At 47.3% G+C, this 11,612-nt stretch overlaps 1 protein-coding gene across 1 annotated transcript in view; it reads right to left on the reverse strand.

Annotated features, from left to right (window-relative positions):
• The window catches only part of stk17a (serine/threonine kinase 17a), a 40,772-nt gene extending 29,838 nt beyond the window's left edge, over nt 1-10,934 (reverse strand). Inside the window, exon 1 of the mRNA XM_048266022.1 lies at nt 10,221-10,934. The gene's annotated coding sequence lies outside the window, so the exon portion shown is untranslated. The remainder of the gene's footprint in view (nt 1-10,220) is intronic.
• Nucleotides 10,935-11,612: the final 678 nt, after the last annotated feature.

The following is an 11,612-nucleotide window of genomic DNA, read 5'->3' on the forward strand; positions in this document are numbered from 1 at the left end:
AGTGGACAGACAGTGTTTACATGGCCAGTGGGTGGATGATGAGGACAGGCTAGTGGACAGATAGTATTTACATGTTTACATGGCCAGTGGGTGGATGATGAGGACAGGCTAGTGGACAGATAGTGTTTACATGTTTACATGGCCAGTGGGTGGATGATGAGGACAGGCTAGTGGACAGATAGTGTTTACATGTTTACATGGCCAGTGGGTGGATGATGAGGACAGGCTAGTGGACAGATAGTGTTTACATGTTTACATGGCCAGTGGGTGGATGATGAGGACAGGCTAGTGGACAGATAGTGTTTACATGGCCAGTGGGTGGATGATGAGGACAGGCTAGTGGACAGACAGTGTTTACATGTTTACATGGCCAGTGGGTGGAAGGTGATGGCGAGAGGGAGGCAAGACGCTGAAACCACCGCAATCCCATTAGGTCGCTAATTACCGGTCACTCCCAGTGGCCCTCAGGAGCACTTAGGGCTTTGTGTGTGTGTGTGTGTATATGCGTGTTTGTATTTGTCTGGACGTGTGAGTATATCCAAATGTGTTTAAGAGTATAGATAGAGTCTGTAATGTCTCCAGGGGATCATCATTTCAGTACAGATCCCTGCGAGTGTGTGAGTACACAAGGAAATTAGGACTAGGCCCAGATTGTGTCTTGAGGAGAAAGGGTGTGTGAGGGACAGGAATAAACATGGTGGTGGCCCTGGTTACAAAGAGTGATGGGATAAACAAACTGGCCAAACAAACACGATAGCCATCTTTTACATAATGGTGTGAAAATTCTTCAGGGGGCTGGTCTCATGACCGTCTCGGGGAATATGGCGCGGGCATAAGCTAAAGCATTCTTTATAACTTAGCCGCAAGCTCAATCACACAAAGCCTCAAGTACAATATGGCACCTTCCACACTTTTGAAACAGACCAATCAACCAGGCTAATAGGCTTTCCCCACACTTGACTTCTCAGTTACGACATTCCTTTAGGCATAATGTCTTTTCCTTCTTTTAGCTCCTGCAATCCAAAACTGGCTTCCTGAACAGCGCTGGCCCATTGAGGAATGCTTGGGTACAGGTGATCTTCTAATCTGCTTCAAGACCCCTTGCTTTCTCAGGAGGTGTGTTGGGATCGGAGTGGTGGGGTAACGGACTGGCTGACTGCTGGCTGGCTAAACTCCAGGCAGCACCTCCAGCATGCCTGGCACTTACGGAGTGTGAGTAATGCAGCTTTGAAGCCCAGTAGTCTGAATACCTCGGGCCTAGCTCAGTGTGAAGGGCAATGAGACATGAAGGAATTGTCCAAATTCTGCTATGATATGAAAACGGCTCCTTCTGCTCCTTCAACTTCATTCCAAACTCATTAAAATCGCCCGCGATAGGGGCCGAGAGGGCATCTGTTACCACGTCAACCACTGAGAGCGCAGGGGCGTACGCCAAGTACAAACTACAGTCCACTGCCTGTCCGAAGGCCTTGATGTCATGCCGAGCACTGCTGCAGCAGCTGCTGGAGTTGCACCATGGGGGCTGTGAGCTGCTGGAGTTGCACCATGGGGGCTGTGAGCTGCTGGAGTTGCACCATGGGGGCTGTGATTTGGGGTGACCAGAGCGCCACGTCTCTGCTGGCTTTTTTAAAAAAGCGAGTCCGCAAGCCCTTCCTGCCGCCGCGTCAGCACATTCCCAAAAGCCTGTGGCCCCATGCAGCCAACACCCTCAACAGAGCCGCTTTCATGCGTGCCACAGTGAAGCGCAACGTCAGAGCCAACGAGAACAAACACATATTAGGGAACATATGGCTTTTTTCTGCCACAGACATCAGCTTTGGACATGCTAATGGCATGGTGAGCTTAGCCAGTTCGACTCGGAGCTGATGCAAACTAAGAGGAAGATGAGAGTGGGGGTCTGAACGCAGGAGACACACTTCTGCATTTTGGTTTTGCTTTTTTTCTTTGGTCTTGCTGGCTTGGTCGGCTCTATTTTTAATCAGTAATGGTCTGAGCAACCCCCAAGCCCACTTCCCCTGAAAATTAATGGCCATCTTTATTCCCCCATACGCGTCAGTGGGGTGGCGTGCCTCCAAGCCCCGAGAGGATTTAATATGATAAGGCTGGCCCTGGACAAGCTCCAGCAATGACTGCATGCCAGGACCTGAATACTTCCCCACGTTCCTTCATGAATGGCTCCCATACAGTGTCCTCCTCATCTCGAGCAGAGGGACGCAGACTTGATGCAGAATCACACGCTCACCTTTGTGCTTAGAATGAGGCTACAGGTGCGTTTTGCATAACGGAGGAATTGGAGGCATTCCGGTGCTTTCCCCTCCAGCTGACTGGGCCGTATGGGTCGGCCGAAAGGTGGACCTGCCGACGGATCTGATCTCTCCAATCAAGGCATTAACGTTCAGTGCGTGGTCGACGCCAGTCGGCCCCCAAAGCCAGACCAGGGCTTTGTCTTTCTCTTTTCTCTGGAGAGACACGGTGAGGGCTTTGACCCCTATACTTGAGGAGATCACTGGGTCACTTTAAGTCCCAGTTCAAGCCTTAGGGATGCTGACAGATGGAGAGGGAAGGACATGAAGTGGACGGCTCTGGACAAACAGGCACTGAGCCACTGAAAAAGAACCGCAGGGAGAGAGAGAGATGATGATGGACACATTCTGCAGCAAGATAATAACTGTTGGCATGCTCCTTATTTCAAAAGGGGGGAGGGGGGCGGGGGGATTACACAGGGGTTATATGGTTCGGTAATCCACAACCGGAAACACCAAAGCAAGACAAAGCAACAGTTGCGATCACAAGATGGAAATAACTGAGTGTAATTTCAGCTGGATGTGTAATGCTACTGTTTCTGCTTTGTCTTGTCAGTGGTTGTCTTGTCTCAGTCTGACATGCAGTCGCTTCAGCACTTGGCCAGACACCATCCCAGTGTCCACCATGGGCCGACGCTAAATCCTCTCAGCTCTTGTTGTGCATTTAACAGTTGACTGCAAAGCCCCCAAAAGACAGCCCTGCTTCATGGGGCGAAGCAGCAGCAGCAGCTCTCGCTCCAACCATCTGGACACGTGCCATTTTACACGAGAGGCAAAAGGGGTTAGAGGGTATTATTACCCGAGATAGCCCTGCATGCGGTGCGGTCATCCCTCTGACCACCGGGCTCCAGATTCACACACAACGCGCGAGGTCACTGAGACACGTATCCTCCACAGACCTGTCCTTGTTAAAAGGGAAGACGGTGGGGTAATTAGACACGGATGCATCCTCCACAGACCTGTCCTTGTTAAAAGGGAACACGCTGGAATTTGACAGGTTGGCTCTGGTTCTAAGTACTGAGGGTGGGGCTCACAGAACAATGAAGCATGATATGGGTGGTGTCTGAGGAGTAGGGTAGGTAGAGAGAGATTGAGAGAGAGAGAGAGAGAGAGAGAGAGAGAGGGGGGGAGCGAGGGCAACTGGTGTAAGCCTAGGGATTGGCTCCCTGCTCTGTCCAGCTGTTGTGAGAGGGTGCACGTGAGTGCGTCAGGGATTGAATGTTTTTTCTAACCCATCAGTAAGTAGGCCACAAATACACACAATCACTTAGCTGGACCACTCCCAGGTCAGTAGAGCTGTCAAACCACTTTAAAAACACACACACTGACACACACAGACACAGACACAGAGACACACACACACACACACACACTTCAACATTTTTTCAAACTGAAGACTACCACGGACTGAAAGGCGATACCGCACACAGAGGGAAGTTAATGACTCTGGAAGACGCCCATGTCCTAATGTTGCCAGAACAAGTGCACTCTGGGTGATCAACAGCTCATGCTCTTTTGCCTTGAGTGCAGAGGCTGTGATTTTAACCATGTCACCTGCCAACCTAGCTGCTCCTCACAAAGACACAACACATTAATCAACAACTAGCACCTCGTGCCCGAGTAATGAGGCAGCTCCTAAATCCCCTCCAGCCGTGGAATCACAACAAGGGAAGCACTCAAGGAGCCTCCGCCCACCCAAACACAGAGAGAAAAGACAATATATGAGAACGTTCCAGCTCTTTCCGCTGGTCCTAGATTGAAACTGGAGGCCTGTTTACTTAGGGCCTATGAGGGATATAATGAACTCTGACATGTGACCCTCTCGCATAGAAAGGGGCCACCGTTCACATGGGGCGCTAGACATTTTCTAAATGCCTTGGGAAAGCGCATTACCTCATCTGCACCCCTGCGCTTGGTTTTGTTCAGACCGATCGTGGCCTTTCATCGTTCGTCCACTCTCCGTTACACGGTCCTAATCGCAAACAATCACGGCCCTGGGCTTAACGTCGCCGTGCCTTTGTAGACATAAACAAAAACGCCTTCTTCTGGCGGAACTTCATCAGGGTCTTTGGGGGGGGCACACCTTGGAACATGAGGAGTAATCTGACAAACTAAATGTGCGCGAGGAGGCGGAGGGCTCACCATGACGACGCTGTCTTAGTCTGGCTCAAGCAGACCATGAACGCTTCCGCGGAGGAGCGCAGAAAGGCCTCAGTATGAAATCAGTTTTAATCAGACGGATTAGGCCCAGTGGAGGGGGGAGGAGGTGCCGGGGGGACCTTGTCAAAAGCTCGTTAGAGCAGCAGTGTGGTTAGCGGAGAGAGGGCCCGTGACGGAGAGGAGAGAGATCCACTTAACGGGATGACCACAGAGGAGGTGGAGAGCATGACCGCTTCTCCCTCATCAAGTCCCTGACATCACCCCCCCCAAATCTCTTCAGCACCAGCCCGCTAGGCTAACAGGGAACTAACCACGGAGGCTCAATAACAAACTTGCTATTCACATGCCCATCCTCCCCCCCACACACACACACACACACACACACACACACACGCACACGCGCACACACACACGCGCACACACACACGCGCACACACACACGCGCACACACACGAGTTCCGACTCGCTCCCTGCCCAAACGGTTTCCACGGCGATCAGCAGATGCCATCTCTGACTGAGGCCCCGGGAGCCAACGTGAAAAGCGAGGCGATGATGTCATGGCATTCTATCTGGCTGTCAATACAAGGACAGAGGTCCTTTTCTGTGAGAAGGAAGCATGTGTGTGTGTGTGTGTGTGTGTGTGTGTGTGTGTGTGGGGGGGGGGGAGTGTGTGTGTGTGTGTGTGTGTGTGTGTGTGTGTGTGTGTGTGTGGGAGTGGTGGCGGGGGGGTGGGCAACCCAAGTTCAAAAACATTAGGGGAAGTTTGCAGGGCCTTGATCTCTCTCTGCCTTTTTCTCTCTGTGTATGAGACTGTGTGTGTGTGTGTGTGTGTGTGTGTGTGTATGAGACTGTGTGTGTGTGTGTGTGTCTCTGTGTGTGTGTGTGTGTGTATGTGTGGTGTGGTGTGGTGTGTGTGTGTGTGTGTGTGTGTGGTGTGGTGTGGTGTGTGTGTGTATGAGACTGTGTGTGTGTGTGTGTGTGTGTGTGTGTGTGTGTGTGTGTGACTGTGTGTGTGTGTGTGTGTGTATGAGACTGTGTGTGTGTGTGTGTGTGTCTCTGTGTGTGTGTGTGTGTGTGTGTGTCTCTGTGTGTGTGTGTGTATGTGTGGTGTGGTGTGTGTGTGTGTGTATGAGACTGTGTGTGTGTGTGTGTGTATAAATGGGGAACACACTGCACACATCCACCCAACAAGAGCTCACTCACTCACATCCTGTTTCCACCAGAAATCCCACACATGGGCCTCACTGAATTTGCTCTGCGTACTTGCAACGTACCCCACACACACACACACACACACACACACAGACACAGTGCCAGCCCAGCCCTCGTCTCCAGCCCTGCAGTCCCAGGCCAGCTCCAGCTGCGTTCCCTTCCTTAATGAGGGAGGGCAGAGATTCCTCTCTGATGAAGGACCAGTGGGAGGTCAGGTGACGGCGGAGATGTGATGTGGGCACATGACACGTGTTTACTGTGACAATGGAAAGCTTTCCGTCACAAGGGGCACCCAGGAGGTGGCATGGCATGGCGTATGACAAGTGGCACCCAGGAGGTGTACGAGGTATGCTCTGACTCTCACTGACCTCTTTGAAGTGGGAAAACAATGTCACAGAATCAAGGTTATTAAATTATGTGCGTGTTCAGCATTACATGTGGCAGAGGACAAGAGGAAATGTCCCAAATTTACAGGGGGACCAAACTAAATGTAACCAACATCGATCTTTAGATCACGTGGGAAACTGTTGAAAGGCTCAAATTTCCCAGCAAGTTCAGGGAAAAGACCAATACTGCCAAAATACTTAAGCTACTGGCTGAAAGAAAATAAAAGTATCAGCCATGCTTTTTAACAATGCTCATGTTTTGGTCTGGTTGTATAAAGAACGTGCAACCAAGTCAGTAAAGTTGGCTAAGACCTGGAATTCAGACAGCTTAGCAAACTAATAAGCCTTGTGTCCAAAAGGGCTTACTTCAGTAGTGCCACAAGATCTGCTAATTCATTAATTACAGCATTACAGTTATTAGCACCCAAGACCAGCCCAAACAAAAGAGTAGGCAACTGCCAACCTGCCAGACACATTCCTAGTGTACCGTTCATTAATTCCTACTATCTAACAACCAAATGAGTGAAATATCTCTACCGACCATAACTATTATGGCTGTTGTGGCTGCCTTTGTTTGAGTTTTAAGCCAACATCCTCTAGGCTCGGATGAGAAGATTCACTGGAGATCTTCCGCTCTGTGCAAGAAACACACTCTGCAAAAATCCTCCAGTAGCCAGCAGAACGGAAATTTCTAACCTTACACCAGGGATTCCCTCCAACCGCTCAAGCACAGTCAATTGGAGGGTAATTCAGTTTACTTCCGAGGCTCTGTACACACTATTCTCGTGCCTTGCTAGGGGCAGTCCAGGCCCTATATGGACGTCTAAAAATAGCACGCGTGAGCTGAAAGTGAATGTTTTCCTACTGGCCCGCTCTGGCAGCAAATGAGGCATGACGCTCTGGCCAGGCTCGTCCTATGGGAACCAGCCGCCTCGGCATGCGATTGCATCTCTGGCCAAACATACACACAAACCCCCAGCAGCCAATCCGGATGCAGGGACGCAGGCTTCTACCGCACACACGCACGTCCACTCTGGTCTGAGGATGCTGGGTCCAGAGATGAGTAAAACAGGTCTGCTGGACCCAAACCAGCAGAATTCACAGCCCAAGCCCCAGAGCTATTCTTTTGCATCTGTCACTGTGGAATTGCTGACAACAGCCAAACGTTCCTTCAGTTTGTTTGCCTTCCTAAGCACTTAACCATATGATTTTCAGTGCAGCCCTGACCTAGAAGAGTAGCCATACTGTTGAGAAGGAGATCGGTAGGGACCATCACCACAGTAGGACGCCCCATAGAGAGGAGTTATTTTGTTTTGGAGATCGGTAGGGACCATCATCACAGTAGGACGCCCCATAGAGAGGAGTTATTTTGTTTTGCTACCGTCTCAATGAGTGCCATTCGTCTGATCGCTATACCAGAAGGTTACCATCTACTGCAGCAACCTACTCAATTTTAGACGGCCATAAGTTTGTAGGTTTATAAGTAGGTAAATACGTTCACTTGTGAAACACATGTTTCATACTAATCAGATATGCAACAGGATCCGGCTACATGTTTCATACTAATCAGATATGCAACAGGATCCGGCTACATGTTTCATACTAATCAGATATGCAACAGGATCCGGCTGAGATCACAGCCACACTGTACATTTCCCTTAACCTCTTGCCTATTGTAGAGAGAGGGAGGTAGTTAAGACCGAATGCCCTTTATAAGTAACAAGAAAGTTTCCAGTCTCAAAGGGCACTTTAGTTCGGAGCGATTAAATCTTAGAGGACACTGATTATCTAGCGCTTTCTTGGGTAAACACTTCTCTGTATATTAACCTGTTTGCTTTTGCTTCATGGGCGACACTCAAAAGCAACAAGGGCACAGGAGACAAACTCAGCCAACACAACACTGGGTCAGGGCTAAACTCGGCTCACTTTGTTTGACATCAAAGAGGAAAATAAAAATGTCCTTATAATATGCTTCAGGCGAGGACTACAACTGGGGCTGGGTTCACAGGGAGTCATGTGATGTTGTCCTGCAGTAGACATTAACTGTTATGGATAAAACAAAATATGTCTGGTCTTTTCATAGGAACATGAAACAAACTGCAAGCCACACACCATCTTAAGGGCATTTCATCAAACGACCGCACAATAAAAGTAAGCAGAAGCACTAAAATAATGCAACCATCAGCCGCCTGGAAAACTGCTGGGTCATACGAAACAGTGCTGCATAAATAAAAAAAAAAAAAAAAGTGGAGGACCCCCAAAGAGAGCAGACTATTAGGCTGGGCTTCCAAATGATTCAGCACTTCGGCAGACTTCGGCTGCCAAATGATTCAGTGTTGTGCCAAAAAGCTCCGTAAACAAAAAGCGCTTTAGAATCATGTAAGGCCTGTGCTGAACAGTGTTGGACAGATTAGAACTGGCTACCTACTTCGTTGTGAGCCAAGGATCTGTAATGAAGTTCTGGGTTCAACAAATGACGATCTCGCACATCATCTCAGTGGCAAACCAAAATAATGTTGCATACTTAAAGGTGTAATTCCGGCAAAAATTGACCCAAGGGTTTTTCTCTGCATTAAAACAAGCCGTGGAGACAGTATTTTACATTGATCAACCACTGCAGAGCTTGGCCTGGTATATACTATAGCCCCAAATCGCCCAATTTACGACTCCTCTATTTACATGTGTTGAATGGAAGACAATGGGAGCCGTAAATCGTTAATATAGGTGACCAATGAATTTCTCCCGATAGCGTGACAGGTGGTAAGTGTTCTTAACAGACTTCTGTAATAAACTCCGGGTTTGCTAACTAGGTTGTTGGTGCTTCGTTTTATGTGTAGAGACCCTAAGCAAGCTACTGATGAGGTTTGGTGCTGTTTTGAACAATATTACTGGTTAAAAAAATGCTATTTGGGAAGCGTTTGGCTTACTGCCCTTTTCCACTGTTTGCTATTTGGGGCTATACCAGGCCAAGCGCTGTAGGTAGGTAGGTAGGTAGGTAGGTAGATAGATAATAGATAGATAGATAGATAGATAGATAGATAGAGATACTTTATTGATCCCCAAGGGGAAATTCAAGGTCTCAGTAGCATACAGACATCACACACAACATGCACTTACAGCAGAAATGGTAAATATAAGTATAAACATATAACCAAACTCCACTGTACAATAGAGACAGTAGAAGATAAGAAAAGCTAACAAAACTAAATACTAAATATACTATATAAATTAAATAAAAAAAATCCACAGTGTGCTTGAGGGTGATCAACGAAAAATACTGTCTTCATTTGAGTAGTCTTCATTTGACTTGGGTATATTTTGGCTGGAATTACACTTTAAGTCTGTGCAGATCCATATGGAACTTAGGTCATGTGATGATGTGGCGTTTCAATTTGTCTCATCTGATGTTTAAAGCACTGAGAAGAGGGGCTAATTATCCACTGAATCAAAGTCAAGTATACTGCATTATAATTTGATTGTTTGAAAAAGTGGTGGCGCAATGAGGGGGCATATTCACTTTAACAGTTAAACCCTCAAACCTTAACAAAATATGTCATATGTCCTTTGTGTTTGGAAGACAGTACTACATGGCTATTTCTGTCTAATTGGGCTCCCAAAGTCTTCTGGCTAGTCCCAAATTCGTCTGGCTGGACTGCATACCGTTACGTCTTAACCTAAGTGACAGTCTTAAAGCCAAATGTCTGGGGCAAGTCCAATGTCATGTAAGAGACAGTCAACACAAGTGAAGCCACAGAGCAGGCTAACGTTGCTCAAAACCCATTCGAGTCAGCACAGACTATATGCTTCTGGTGGAAATTCCTTCATGATTAATAATGGCATCTAGATTAGACTACCCTGCAGGATTTATGTTCTGGTGGCCAAAAGGTAACAGTTTATGCCCTCTTCATTTGGATTACCTTACACTAACAATTATTTGCAGCAAAGTATTAGAGGAAAACAAATAAGACGTAGGCCCTACCTTTGACATAACAACAAACCCTGGCATTTAAAAATACATCATAACTACAACATAGACTCACTTAACATAACAACATAGATTCACTTCATACCATGCAGATTGACCAGCAACGCAACGCCGTGGCACCATATGAGTTGGTAAGAGCATGTAACGTTAACAATGCATGACTTTTACACTCACCTGCCCAGCTCTTTGCCCGGTATAATGTTGTAGTGCTCGGTAAAAGCTCCGGTCTGAATGGGGGTTTTGATCTCACAGAGTAAACCGGAGCGGTTCTGGTTAGATTCAGCCATCTGGGCATGGCACCGGGTTCGGCTTCTTGCATCGGTGTTCCGTGGGCACTCAGGAATCATCACTGCGGTTTGGACCACAAGCTCACTTCTTGGTTTCCGAAATGTAAACTTGGACACAAACACGGACTGATGGCGTTAGCTAGTTAGCCAAATAACAGGCGAACGCCTGGCTAACCTGCACCAGCCAAAAACTTAGGCGATTGTTTTAGCTAAAAGAAAGTCTAAGTAATAACAATCACAAATGTTACAAATATTTCAGAATTTCATCTCTTAAAATAGGCAACGTTGACTGTCGCTCGCTAACGTTAAAGTACTTTACTTTCCCCTGGTCGTTGACAAAGTGACCGCTAGACTGATGGCTGTTCGCCGTCTAACAGTATTTCAAAAGTGACAAAAGTGGTCTATCGTACGGTGCGATAGGCTTTTGCATTTTGTTTTGATGTCAAACTGAATTATATGATCCCGATATTAAACTGATACGAGGACACTCCGTCAACATTTACTCTCTGCTGATGATGGGTCCTTCACGCAGCGCAGTTTGGCTTCTGTTTAGCTCTCTGGATACTTGGCAGCTAGCCTCATACTTTGCCTTCAGTAACCGTGGTAACGATCTTGATTGATAGGTCGCTCCGCCACATAGGGTGGTGCTACAAGGAGGGTTTCCCAGCTCTCCTGGATTCGGTAGGCTCTGAGCCAAATAGTCTTCTTATTCAATTCACTTCAATCGTCTTTAAATAACTCACTCAGTTGCACTGCAAGTTTCCAAACAAATGTTATAAGATAAGAAAACACGATTAGAAAATAAACGTAGGTCTACTTTTTGCGCTGTCGTTGTGCACTACATCTACATGGTAGTGCCTTATTGCCTTAACGTGAAATAAAATGTGGGTCTAACGTCAAAAATAAAATATGGGTCTGCTGTATAGTAAACGTTGATAAGAAGCCAGCCATTTGCAATTGAGGGGCTTACAACATAAGATAATGCACCAAATCACATGAAAACGAAGCCTAGTCGGAGTGTCATGTTTTTTTTTGCTGCTTCAGTAGAACTGAGATCCTGGCCCTCTGCTGGTAAAAAAGAGAAATGCAGGGTGACAAGGTGCTGTTCAGGTATTGGAATACCTGTAGTTGGGTGAAAGAAAACAGCATTCCCTTTGATATGCAGGTGAGAACTCAATGATTAAAAGCAACTTCTGAAAAGTTTGAAAACAAACGGTTGCATGCTATCTGTGCTGCAGGCATACAAACCATGATCAATATTTTGTCAACATAAAGACTG

This window comes from Alosa alosa, chromosome 16 (assembly GCF_017589495.1).
Source record: "Alosa alosa isolate M-15738 ecotype Scorff River chromosome 16, AALO_Geno_1.1, whole genome shotgun sequence".
NCBI classification, from domain to species: domain Eukaryota; kingdom Metazoa; phylum Chordata; class Actinopteri; order Clupeiformes; family Clupeidae; genus Alosa; species Alosa alosa.